The 12,480-nt window shown below is 50.7% G+C and overlaps 1 protein-coding gene across 2 annotated transcripts in view; it reads right to left on the minus strand.

Moving 5' to 3' along the window:
* The window catches only part of TNFAIP2 (TNF alpha induced protein 2), a 28,727-nt gene extending 21,514 nt beyond the window's left edge, over positions 1 to 7,213 (minus strand). The window contains exon 1 of one of the 2 annotated variants that reach the window (XM_038752126.1): positions 6,980 to 7,213. The gene's annotated coding sequence lies outside the window, so the exon portion shown is untranslated. Of the gene's footprint in view, positions 1 to 1,808; positions 1,897 to 6,979 lie in introns of those variants that run through there. The other variant, XM_038752117.1, reaches the window with a different exon arrangement.
* Positions 7,214 to 12,480: the final 5,267 nt, after the last annotated feature.

Raw genomic sequence — 12,480 nt, forward strand, 5'->3', positions numbered from 1 at the left:
TGGGTTCTAATCCCAGCTCCGCCACATGTCTGCTGTGTGACCTTGGGCAAGTCACTTCACTTCTCTGAGCCTTCGTTCCCTTATCTGTAAAATGGGGATTAAGACTGTGAACCCCCTGTGGGACAACCTGATCGCCTTGTATCCCCCCCAGCGCTTAGAACAGTGCTTTGCACATAGTAGAGAAAAGAAGCAGAGAAGCAGCGTGGCTCAATGGAAATAGCACGGACTTTGGAGTCAGAGGTCATGGGTTCAAATACCGGCTCTGCCGCTTGTGAGAGGTGTGACTTCAGGCAAGTCACTTCACTTCTCTGAGCCTCAGTTCCCTCATCTGTAAAATGGGGATGAAGACTGTGAGCCCCCTGTGGGACAACCTGATCACCTTGTAACCTCCCCGGAGCTTAGAACAGTGTTTTGCACATAGTAAGTGCTTAATAATAATTATTATTATAGTAAGTGCTTAACAAATGCCATCTTCATTATTATTATTATTACAGTAAGTGCTCAATAAATACGATTAACTGACTGTGTTTGCATTTGCATAATAATTATATTTGTACGTGCTCTTGTACATCATGGTTTTGCATATGCGTATGTGTGTATGTGCAAATTTCGTGAATTTGACACTCTCATCTGACATTGCTGCTCTACACCTTCCCTTCAGCTTTCGGAGGGAGTGGGGGGGCAGGGGGCTCCAGAGCAGATTGTAAGCTTCGTGTGGGCAGGGACCTCGTCTACCAATTTCACGGTATTATATTCGAACCTGTTCTCCCTCCACCTTAGACTGTGAGTCCCAAGCGGGAGAGGGACTGTCTGACCCCTGTTATCTACCCCAACCCTTAGAACAGTGCTTGACACATAGTAAACGCTTAACAAATATAATAACAGTAATAATAACGATTATAATAATAATAATAATGGCTTTTTAAGCACTTACTATGTGCCAAACACTGTTCTAAGTGCTGGGGGGGGGGAATACAATAATAATAGCAATAATGATGGCATTTATTAGGCACTTACTATGTGCAAAGCACTGTTCTAAGCGCTGGGGAGGTTACAAGGTGATCAGGTTGTCCCTCGTGGGGCTCACAGTCTTCATCCCCATTTTACAGATGAGGGAACTGAGGCACAGAGAAGTGAAGTGACTTGCCCAAAGTCACAAGGTAATCAGGTTGTCCCTCGTGGGGCTCACAGTCTTCATCCCCATTTTACAGATGAGGGACCTGAGGCACAGAGAAGTGAAGTGACTTGCCCAAAGTCACAAGGTAATCAGGTTGTCCCACATGGGGCTCACAGTCTTCATCCCCATTTTACGGATGAGGGAACTGAGGCACAGAGAAGTGAAGTGACTTGCCCAAAGTCACAAGGTAATCAGGCTGTCCCACATGGGGCTCACAGTCTTCATCCCCATTTTCCAGATGAGGGAATTGAGGCACAGAGAAGTGAAGTGACTTGCCCAAAGTCACAAGGTAATCAGGTTGTCCCACACGGAGCTCACAGTCTTCGTCCCCATTTTACAAATGAGGTAACTGAGGCCCAGAAAAGTTAAGTGGCTTGCCCAAAGTCACACAGCAGACAAGTGGCGGAGCCGGGATTAGAACCCATGACCTCTGACTCCCAAGCCTGTGCTCTTTCCCCTGAGCCACGCTGCTTCTCTGAATAGCCTCCCGAGCGCTTAGTACAGTACTCTGCACACAGGAAGTGCTCAGTAAGTAGCCCTGAGAGATAGAGGGCAGCCGGCAGACAGTGCTGGGAGAGGCCCAGGGGTCTGAGAGCATCTCCCAGGATCTCGGGGGGGGGCACAAACGGACCGCAGAGGGAGCAGGAGCGGTGGAGTGGGGGAGAGAGAGCTGTGCTGGGCACAGAGGGGCACGGGGCCTCCTTCCCTCCGGCCTTGCCCTCGTCTCCCCTCTTAGGCAACTGGCAGACGTAATGCCCAACTTCTGCCTCTTGTTTCAGGCGGTCGCCATGGCAACGGACAACGGTCATTCTCCGAGCCACCAAGGAGGCCAACCAACACCCCTCACCCCCACCAACCACCTCCTCCTCCTCATCAATCGTATTTATTGAGCGCTTACTATGTGCAGAGCACTGTACTAAGCGCTTGGGAAGTACAAATTGGCAACATATAGAGACAGTCCCTACCCAACAGTGGGCTCACAGTCTAAAAGGGGGAGACAGAGAACAAAACCAAACATACTAACACAATAAAATAGAATAGATATGTACAAGTAAAATAAATAAATAAATAAATAGAGTAATAAATCTGTACAAACATATATACATATATACAGGTGCTGTGGGGAAGGGAAGGAGGTAAGATGGGGGGGATGGAGAGGGGGATGAGGGGGAGAGGAAGGAAGGGGCTCAGTGTGGGAAGGCCTCCTGGAGGAGGTGAGCTCTCAGTAGGGCCTTGAAGGGAGGAAGAGAGCTAGCTTGGCGGATGGGCAGAGGGAGGGCATTCCAGGCCCGGGGGAGGACGTGGGCCGGGGGTCGATGGCCCACGTCATCCCCCATTTCCAACTTTTAATAGTCCATCCTGAACCCTGGCACCCCTGGCACCCGCAGGCCCCCGATTAAAGCGGCCGGAAAGGCAGCAGGAGGAAGGGGCTCTGCCCTTCCCTCCCTGGGCACCAGCTCACCACGGCTTCTGCCCTCCATCCTGTTGGGCAATCATCCCGGAGAGGGGAGGGCAGCGGGGGGGAGGTTAATTAACAACGGACTGCCCACCTGGAAAGCCTCTGTACTTCCCAAGCGCTTAGTACAGTGCTCTACACATAGTAAGCGCTCAATGAATACAATTGATTGATTGATTGATTGCCAACCTCACCGTCAGACCCCATCCCAGACACTAAACATCGCCTTGCCTTCTCCCTCGTCCACCAGGGACGGCGGGGAGAGGGCAAAGGACTGGCGGGGAGAGGGCAGGGGATTGGCAGGGAGAGGGCAAGGGGCTGGCAGGGAGAGGGCAGGGGATTGGCAGGGAGAGGGCAAGGGGCTGGCAGGGAGAGGGCAAAGGTTGTTGTCTGTGTCCCCCTTCTAGGCTGTGAGCCCGCTGTTGGTAGGGACCGTCTCTAGATGTTGCCAACTTGTACTTCCCAAGCGCTTAGTACAGTACTCTGCACACAGCAAGCGCTCAGTAAATACGATTGAATGAATCCCTTCAAAGCCCTACTTCCCTTGCAAAGCCCTACTGAGAGCTCACCTCCTCCAGGAGGCCTTCCCAGACTGAGCTCCCGCCTTCCTCTCCCCCTCCTCCCCCTCCCCATCCCTCCCGCCTTACCTCATTCCCCTCCCCACAGCACCTGTCTATATGCTTGTACATATTTATTACTCTATTTATTAATTTTACTTGTATATATTTATCCTATTTATTTTATTTTGTTAATATGTTTTGTTTTGTTGTCTGTCTCCCCCTTCTAGACTGTGAGCCCGCTGTTGGGTAGGGACTGTCTCTAGATGTTGCTGACTTGTACTTCCCAAGCGCTTAGTACAGTGATCTGCACACAGTAAGCGCTTAATAAATACGATTGAATGAATGCTCCGCACACAGTAAGCTCTCAATAAATAGATTGAATGAATGAATGGATGGATGAATGAACGGATGCATGAATGGATGGATGAATGAATGAATGCATGAATGAATGGACGGGCAGGGAGAGGGCAGGGGATTGACAGGGAGAGGGCAGGGGGTTGGCAGGGAGAGGGAAAAGGACCGGCAGGGAGAGGGCAAAGGACTGGCAGGGAGGGGGCAGGGGGTTGGCAGGGAGAGGGCAAAGGACTGGCAGGGAGAGGGCAAAGGACTGGCAGGGAGAGGGCAGGGCCTTGGCAGGGAGAGGGAAAAGGACCGGCAGGGAGAGGGCAGGGGATTGGCAGGGAGAGGGCAAAAGACTGGCAGGGAGAGGGCAGGGGGTTGGCAGGGAGAGGGCAAAGGACTCGCAGGGAGAGGGCAAAGGACTGGCAGGGAGAGGGCAGGGCCTTGGCAGGGAGAGGGAAAAGGACCGGCAGGGAGAGGGCAGGGGATTGACAGGGAGAGAGCAGAGGACTGGCAGGGAGAGGGCAGGGGTTGGCAGGGAGAGGGCAAAGGACTCGCAGGGAGAGGGCAAAGGACTCGCAGGAAGAGGGCAGGGGGTTGGCAGGGTAGAGGGAAAAGGACCGGCAGGGAGAGGGCAGGGAATTGGCAAGGAGAAGGCAGGGGGTTGGCAGGGAGAGGGCAGGGGTTGGCAGGGAGAGGGAAAAGGACTAGCAGGGAGAGGGCAAAGGACTGGCAGGGAGAGGGCAGGGGGTTGGCAGGGAGAGGGCAGGGGGTTGGCAGGGAGAGGGCAAAGGACTGGCAGGGAGAGGGCAGGGGGACGGTGGGGAGAGGGGAAGGGGTCAGCGGGGAGAGGGCAGGGGGTCGGCAGGAAAAGGGCAAGGATCCGATGGGGAGAGGGGGTAGGGGTTGCCGGAGAGGGGGCAGAAGCCGGAGGGGAGTGGGAGGAGGTTGGCAGGGTGGGAGGGGGCAGGAGCCGGCGGAAAGGGGGCAAGGGGCAGGGGACCAGCCGGGAAAGGGGGGAGGAGGACGACTCGCCAACCCGTGCCACCTACCGAGGCCGCCCCTCTCTCCAAAGGTCCGGCTGGGGGCAAGTAGGGTTTAGCGGGTGAGGGGCTACAGCACAGGCCCTGGAGTCAAAAGGACCTGGGTTCTAATCCCGCCTCTGACGTCTGCCGGTTGTGTGACCTTGGGTTCGTCGCTTAACTTCTCTGAGAGAAGCAGCGTGGCTCAGTGGAAAGAGCCCGGGCCTGGGTGTCAGAGGGTCGTGGGTTCTAATCCCGAATCCGCCCCTTGTCTGCTGTGTGACCTCGGGCCAGCCACTTCACTTCTCTGGGCCTCAGTTACCTCCTCTGTAAAATGGGGATGAAGACCGTGAGCCCCACTTGGGACAACCTGATTATCTTGTATCGACCCCAGCGCTTAGAACAGTGCTTGGCACACAGTAGGCGCTTAACAAATATCATTATTCAATTACTTAATCTGTAAAATGCAGATTGAGACTGGGAACACCACACTGACATGCACTGTGTCCAACCTGGTTATCTTGTATCTGCCCCAACGCTTAGTACAGTGCCTGGCACATAGTAAGAGCCCTTAGAGAAGCAGTGTTGCTCAATGGAAAGAGCCGGGGCTTTGGAGTCGGAGGTCATGGGTTCAAATCCCGGCTCCGCCAATTGTCCGCTGTGTGACTTTGGGCCAGTCACTTAACTTCTCTGTGCCTCAGTTACTTCATCTGTAAAATGGGGATGTGAGCCCCACGTGGGACAATCTGATCACCTTGTAACCTCTCCAGCGCTTAGAACAGTGCTTTCCACATAGGAAGTGCTTAACAAATGCCATCATTATTATTATTGTGGCTCAGTGGAAAAGAGCATGGGCTTTGGAGTCAGAGGTCATGGGTTCTAATCCTGAATCCGCCTCTTGTCTTCTGCGTGACCTCGGGCCAGCCACTTCACTTCTCTGGGCCTCAGTTACCTCCTCTGTAAAATGGGGATGAAGACCGTGAGCCCCACTTGGGACAACCTGATTATCTTGTATCGACCCCAGCGCTTAGAACAGCGCTTGGCACATAGTAAATGCTTAATACCATTATTATTATTATTATTATTATTATTATTATTATTATTATCGTATCTACCCCAGTGCTTAGAATAGCACTTGGCACCAAGTAAACGCTTAACAAATGCCATTTTTTTCTCTGTGCCTCAATGATCTCATCTGTAAAATGGGGATTAAGACTGTGAGCCCCACGTGGGACAACCTGATTACCTTGTATCTACCCCAGCACTTCTTAGAACAGCACTTGGCACATAGCAAGCGCTCAACAAGCACCATTATTATTATTATTATTGTTTCTACCCTGGCGCTTAGAACAGCGCTTGGCACCAAGTAAACGCTTAACAAATACCATTTTTTTCTCTGTGCCTCAAATGTCTCATCTGTAAAATGGGGATTAAGACTGTGAGCTCCATGTGGGACAACCTGATTACCTTGTATCTACCCCAGCGCTTGGCACATTCATTCATTCATTCATTCAATCGTATTTATTGAGAGCTTAATGTGTGCAGAGCTCTGTACTAAGCGCTTGGGAAGTACAAGTTGGCAACATATAGAGACGGTCCCTACCCAACAGTGAGCTCACAATCGCCTAACAAATACCATTATTACTATTATTATATCTACCCCAGTGCTTAGAACGACGCTTGGCACATAGTAAGCGCTTAACAAATACCATTATTACTATTATTATTATTGTTGTTGTGGCCACCCCAGCGCTCAGAGCGGCGCTTGGCACATAGTAAGCGCTTAACAAATACCATAATTACTACTATTATTATTATTGTTGTGGCTACCCCAGTGCTTAGAACGGCGCTTGGCACATAGTAAGCGCTTAACATATACCATTATTACTATTATTATCATTGTGGCCACCCCAGCGCTTAGAACGGCGCTTGGCACATAGTAAGCGCTTAACAAATACCATTATTACTACTATTATTATTATTGTTGTGGCCACCCCAGCGCTTAGAGCGGCGCTTGGCACATAGTAAGCGCTTAACAAATACCATTATTACTATTATTATTATTATTGTTGTGGCCACCCCAGCGCTCAGAGCGGCGCTTGTCACATAGTAAGCGCTTAACATATACCATCATTACTATTATTATTATTATTGTTGTGGCCACCCCAGAACTTACAGCGGCGCTTGGCACATAGTAAGCGCTTAACATATACCATTATTACTATCATTATTATTATTGTTGTAGCCACCCCAGCGCTTAGAGCGGCGCTTGGCACATAGTAAGCGCTTACCAACCACCACCAGGATTAATTATTTATTGTTACTCCCCCAGTCCCTCCAAAGCCCCCTCCTCCCCACCTCCCGGGCAAATTCCCAGATCCCGCCGGGACTCCGGGATCCCCCCGGATGGCGGAATGAGCGGTACCTCGGTCCTTGGAGCCCTTTTCTCAGTTCAGGACCTGGAGGATTGGGGAGGAGGCGGGGAGAAGACGGACCTTTCCCCTCCCTCAGCTGGTCCTGCTGTCGTCCCAGGCCTGGAGGGGTCCGGGTGGGCCGGTGGCTTGGGTGGGTGGGCTTAGGGATAAGGGGAGAGGGGTCTAACTCCTACTGGGGGGTGGGCCTGTCTAGCCCGGGACACTTACTGGGCCCCTGGGGGTCGCGATGGGGCTGAGTGGGGAGTGAGGAGGGGCCGGTGGAGTAGTTATAGAGGCGGGAGCCCCTCCCCTCCATCCCCATCCCCGCCCCCCGACCCTCGGAAAGTCCGGGAGGAGGGTGGGGAAGCCTGGGGAGGGCAGGGGAGGGGAGAGGAGAGGGGGATGCTCAGCTCCTTTCGCAAGCTCAGGGTTTCCGCTGGCTTGCGGGGAGCTTGGTTCGTGTGAGTGTGTGAGTGTGTGTTTGTGTGTGAGTGTGTGTGAGTGAGTGTGTGTGCGTGGATGGCTGCCAAAAGGTGCGATGAAACATTCCCCCCCTCGTCGAAGGCAGGAAACAGAATAATAATAATAGTGCTCTCTCTGTTAAGCGCTCAAGATTAAGGCCTTGTGCTGAACGCTGGGGTGGAGACAAGCAGATCAGGCTGGACGCAGTCCCTGTCCCACCTGGGGCTCCACAGGCTCACTCCCCATTTTGCAGATGAGGGCACTGAGGCACGTGGAGGGAGCCTGGAGGTCCGTTAAAGCATCCCCCCCGTCGTCGAAGGCAGGAAACAGAATAATAATAATAGTACTCTCTGTTAAGCGCTGAAGGTTAAGGCCTTGTGCTGAACGCTGGGGTGGAGACCAGCAGATCAGGCTGGACGCAGTCCCTGTCCCACCTGGGGCTCCACAGGCTCACTCCCCATTTTACAGATGAGGGCACTGAGGCATGTGGAGGGAGCCAGGAGGTCCGTTAAAGCATCCCCCCTCGTCGAAGGCAGGAAACAGAATAATAATAATAGTGCTCTCTCTGTTAAGCACTCAAGAATAAGGCCTTGTGCTGAACGCTGAGGTGGAGACAAGCAGATCAGGCTGGACGCAGTCCCTGTCCCACCTGGGGCTCCACAGGCTCACTCCCCATTTCACAGATGAGTAATAGTAATAATGGCATTTGTTAAGCGCTTACTATGTGCAGAGCACTGTTCTAAGCGCTGGGGAGGATACAAGGTGAGGTCCGATAAAGCATCCCCGCTCGTCGAAGGCACGAAATAGAATGATAATAATAATGATTATTGTATCTGTTAAGCGCTTACTACGTGCCAGGCACTGTACTAAGCACTGGGGTGGAGACAAGCAAATTGGGCTGGACGCAGTCCCTGTCCCACCTGGGGCTCCACAGGCTCACTCCCCATTTTACAGATGAGGGCACTGAGGCACGTGGAGGGAGCCAGGAGGTCCGTTAAAGCATCCCCCCTCGTCGAAGGCACGAAATAGAATCATAATAATAGTGATTATTGTATTTGTTAAGCGCTTACTAGGTGCCTGGCACTGTACTAAGCACTGGAGTGGAGACAAGCAGATTGGGCTGGACGCAGTCCCTGTCCCACCTGGGGCTCCACAGGCTCACTCCCCATTTTACAGATGAGGGCACTGAGGCACGTGGAGGGAACCAGGAGGTCCATTAAAGCATCCCCCCTCGCCGAAGGCACGAAATAGAATGATAATAATAATGATTATTGTATTTGTTAAGTGCTTATTATGCGCCAGGCACTGTACTAAGCACTGGGGTGGAGACCAGCAGATCGGGCTGGATGCAGTCCCTGTCCCAAGTGGGGCTCACAGGCTCACTACCCATTTTACAGATGAGGTAACTGAGACACGTGGAGGGAGCCAGGAGGTCCGTTAAAGCATCCCCCCTCGTTGTAGGCAGGAAATAGAATAATAATCATAATTGTGGTATCGGAGAAGCAGCGTGGCTCAGTGGAAAGGGCACGGGCTTTGGAGTCAGAGGTCATGGGTTCAAATCCCGGCTCCACCACTTATCAGCTGTGTGACTTTGAGCAAGTCACTTCACTTCTCTGGGCCTCAGATACCTCATCTGTAAAATGGGGATGAAGACTGTGAGCCCCCTGTGGGACAACCTGATCATCTTGTAACCTTCCAAGTGCTTAGAACAGTGCTTTGCACATAGTAAGCACTTAACAAATACCATCATTATTATTATTATTAAGCGCTTACTACGCGCCAGGCACCGTACTCAGCACTGGAGTGGAGACAAGCAAATCGGGTTGGACGCAGTCCCTGTCCCATGTGGGGCTCACAGTCTCAATCCCTATTTTACAGATGAGGGAGCACAGAGAGAAGTGAAGTGACTTGCCCAAGGTCACACAGCAGACAGGTGGCGGAGCCAAAGTTAGAACCCATGACTTTCTGAATCCCAGGCCCGGGGTCTATCCACTATGCCATGTGATGCTTCTCTAAAGCATATAATAATAATAATAATAATAATAATAATAATAATAATAATAAATAATAATAATAAAAGAAGAAGAAGAAGAAGAATGGCATTTATTAAGTGCTTACTATGTGCCAAGCACTGTTCTAAGCACGAGGGAGGTTACAAGGTGATCAGGTTGTCCCACGGGGGGGCTCACAGTCTTTATCCCCATTTTACAGATGAGGTCACTGAGGCCCAGAGAAGTTAAGTGACTTGCCCAAAGTCACACAGCTGACAACCGGCAGAGCCGGGGTTTGAACCCATGACCTCTGAATCCAAAACCCGTGCTCTTTCCACTGAGCCACGCTGCTTCTTGTTGTTGTATTGTGTCTTCCCAAGTGCTTAGCCCAGTGCTTTGCACACAGTAAGTGCTCAATAAATGCGATTGAATGCGTAGAGAAGAAGCGTGGCTCAGTGGAAAGAACACGGGCTTGAGAGTCAGAGGTCGTGGGTTCTAATTTCCGCTCTGCCGCTTATCGGCTGCGTGACTTTGGGCAAGTCACTTAACTTCACTGTGCCTCAGTTCCCTCATCTGTAAAATGGGGATTAAGATTGTAAACCCCACGTGGGACAGCCTGATCACCTTGTAACCCCCCAGCGCTTAGAACAGTGCTTTGCACATAGTAAGCGCTTAACAAATACCATCATTATTATTATTATTATTATTATTATTATTATTATTATTAATGAATCCCCCTCGTTGCACGTGCACTATTTAGGCTCGGTGGTTCCAGCTCGGTTCGCGTTTGGCCTCCCGGGGTGAAATCCTGAGTAAATTCCCTTCTCTTTCCCCTCCGCCCTGCTACGTTCCTGGCTTCAACCACTCTCCCCTCCTCCCCTCCCTTGAGGCCCCCACATCTTTCGGCTGGTTTTCCCAAATTGTGATATTTGTTAAGTGCTTACTATGTGGCAGGCACTGTACTAACCGCTGGGGTGGGTACAAGCAAATCGGGTTGGACACAGTCCCTGTCCCCCGTGGGGTTCACAGTCTCAACTCCTGTTTTGCAGAAGAGGTAACTGAGGCACAGAGAAGTGAAGTGATTTGCCCAAGGTCACTCTAAAGTGGCGAGCTGGATTAGAACCCATAACCTTCTGATTCCCAGGCCTGTGGTCTGTCCACTACGCCATGCTACTTTTCCAGAGAAGTAACCTGTGTCCAACCTGACTATCTGGTATCCACCCCAGAGCTTAGAATAATAATAATAATATAATAATAATTAATTATTATTATTATGGTATTTGTTAAGCGCTTACTATGTGCCAAGCACTGTTCTAAGTGCTGGGGGTAGATACAAGGTAAGCAGGTTGTCCCACGTGGGCCTCACAGTCTTAGTCCCCATTTTACAGATGAGGTAACTGAGGCGCAGAGAAGCTAAGTGACTTGCCCAAAGTCACACAGCTGACAAGTGGCAGAGCCGGGATTAGAACCCACGACCTCTCAGTCCCAAGCCCGGGCTCTTTCCACTGAGCCAAGCTGCTTCTCATACTCATTCTCATGCTGCACCCCAATTAGCCTCCTAATTAACCATTCTTAATCAGAAGCACAGAGAGGGGTCTCCCCTGGGGCAGCCCTAGGTCTTTAAGTTTCTAGACTGTGAGCCCACTGTTGGGTAGGGACCGTCACTATATGTTGCCAACTTGTACTTCCCAAGCGCTTAGTACAGTGCTCTGCACACAGTAAGCGCTCAATAAATACGATTGATTGATTGATTGATAGATTAAGTAACTCATTTCCGGTCCCTCAAGTCACTTGTTTGATCCCGCTGTGGGCAGCCAGAGGGAATTCCGGAATCCCTCCCTAGAGCAGGGATGCCCCCGAGTGAAATAGCCACCCTAGCAAGGGGAATTCAAGGTTCCATTGTGCCCTCCCTCCTCAAATCTACCACACTTCCCCTTTTCAAAGCCCTACTGAAAGTTCACCTCCTCCAGGAGGCCTTCCCGGACTAAGCCCTCTTTTTCCTCTGCTCCCCCTCCCCATCGCCCCTACTCGCTCCCTCTGCTCTATCCGCCTCCCCACCCCACAGCACTTGTGTGTATATAAGTAAATATTTATTATTATATTAATGATGTTTATATATCTATAATTCTATTTATTAATATTGACGCTATTAATGCCTGTTTACTTGTTTTGATGTCTGTCTCCCCCCTTCCAGACTGTGAGCCCTTTGTGGGCAGGGAATGTCTCTATTTGTTGCTGAATTATACTTCCCAATTGCTTAGTACAGTGCTCTGTATACAGGAAGTGCTCAATAAATATGACTGAATGAATGAATAAATAAAGATGATTGAATGAATGAATGAATGAATGAATGAATAATCCACTCCTAGGATTCTGGTTAGATATTGAAATCATTGAAATTAGAGAGAGCAACACCCCTACCCCACCCCAATTCAGCGGGAGAATGCTTGTTAATTCCAAACAGGGCCTGTAATACACTGCCAAACATCTGGCCTTGCCCCTGTAGTATGGTTTTGGTTTGGTTTGGTTTTGTTCTGGGGTTTTTTGGTGTCACAGGGCTGGTTTCCAGGGGTAGGGGAGAAACAGGTTTTTTGTTAGTTATTTTTTGTTTTGTTTTGTTTTATTTTTTTCAAGAAACCCTTCTCTTAATTCAGGGGCTGTAATGCACCCCCAAATCTCTGGGTTTACCCTGGTGTGTTTTTTTCCTGGTGCACAGAGTTGGGTTTTCATTAGCAGTCCCCCGTCCCCCTTCCCCCCCACCACCCCCTGCCCCTCCCTTCAGAGGAGAAACGTGAATTTTTTGTTTTGCTTTGTTTTCCACGAAATCCTTCTCAATTTGTTTGAGACGCAATCCTATCCCGCAAGAAGTTCCACAGAGGAGTTCCCCCACTTGCACATTCCCGTGGCTCCCCTTCACCCTCTCTCCGTCCCCTCCCTCTGCTGTCAGATGGGTGTCTCGTGGATGAACTGAATGATGCAATGCCAGGACCCAAAACTTGCCTCGGTCTTCCTGATTTCCTCTTTTGCTGAGCCTCTCTCACAGTCCAGTGGGTCTTATA

Source organism: Tachyglossus aculeatus, chromosome 1 (genome assembly GCF_015852505.1).
Source record: "Tachyglossus aculeatus isolate mTacAcu1 chromosome 1, mTacAcu1.pri, whole genome shotgun sequence".
Classification (NCBI taxonomy): Eukaryota; Metazoa; Chordata; class Mammalia; order Monotremata; family Tachyglossidae; genus Tachyglossus; species Tachyglossus aculeatus.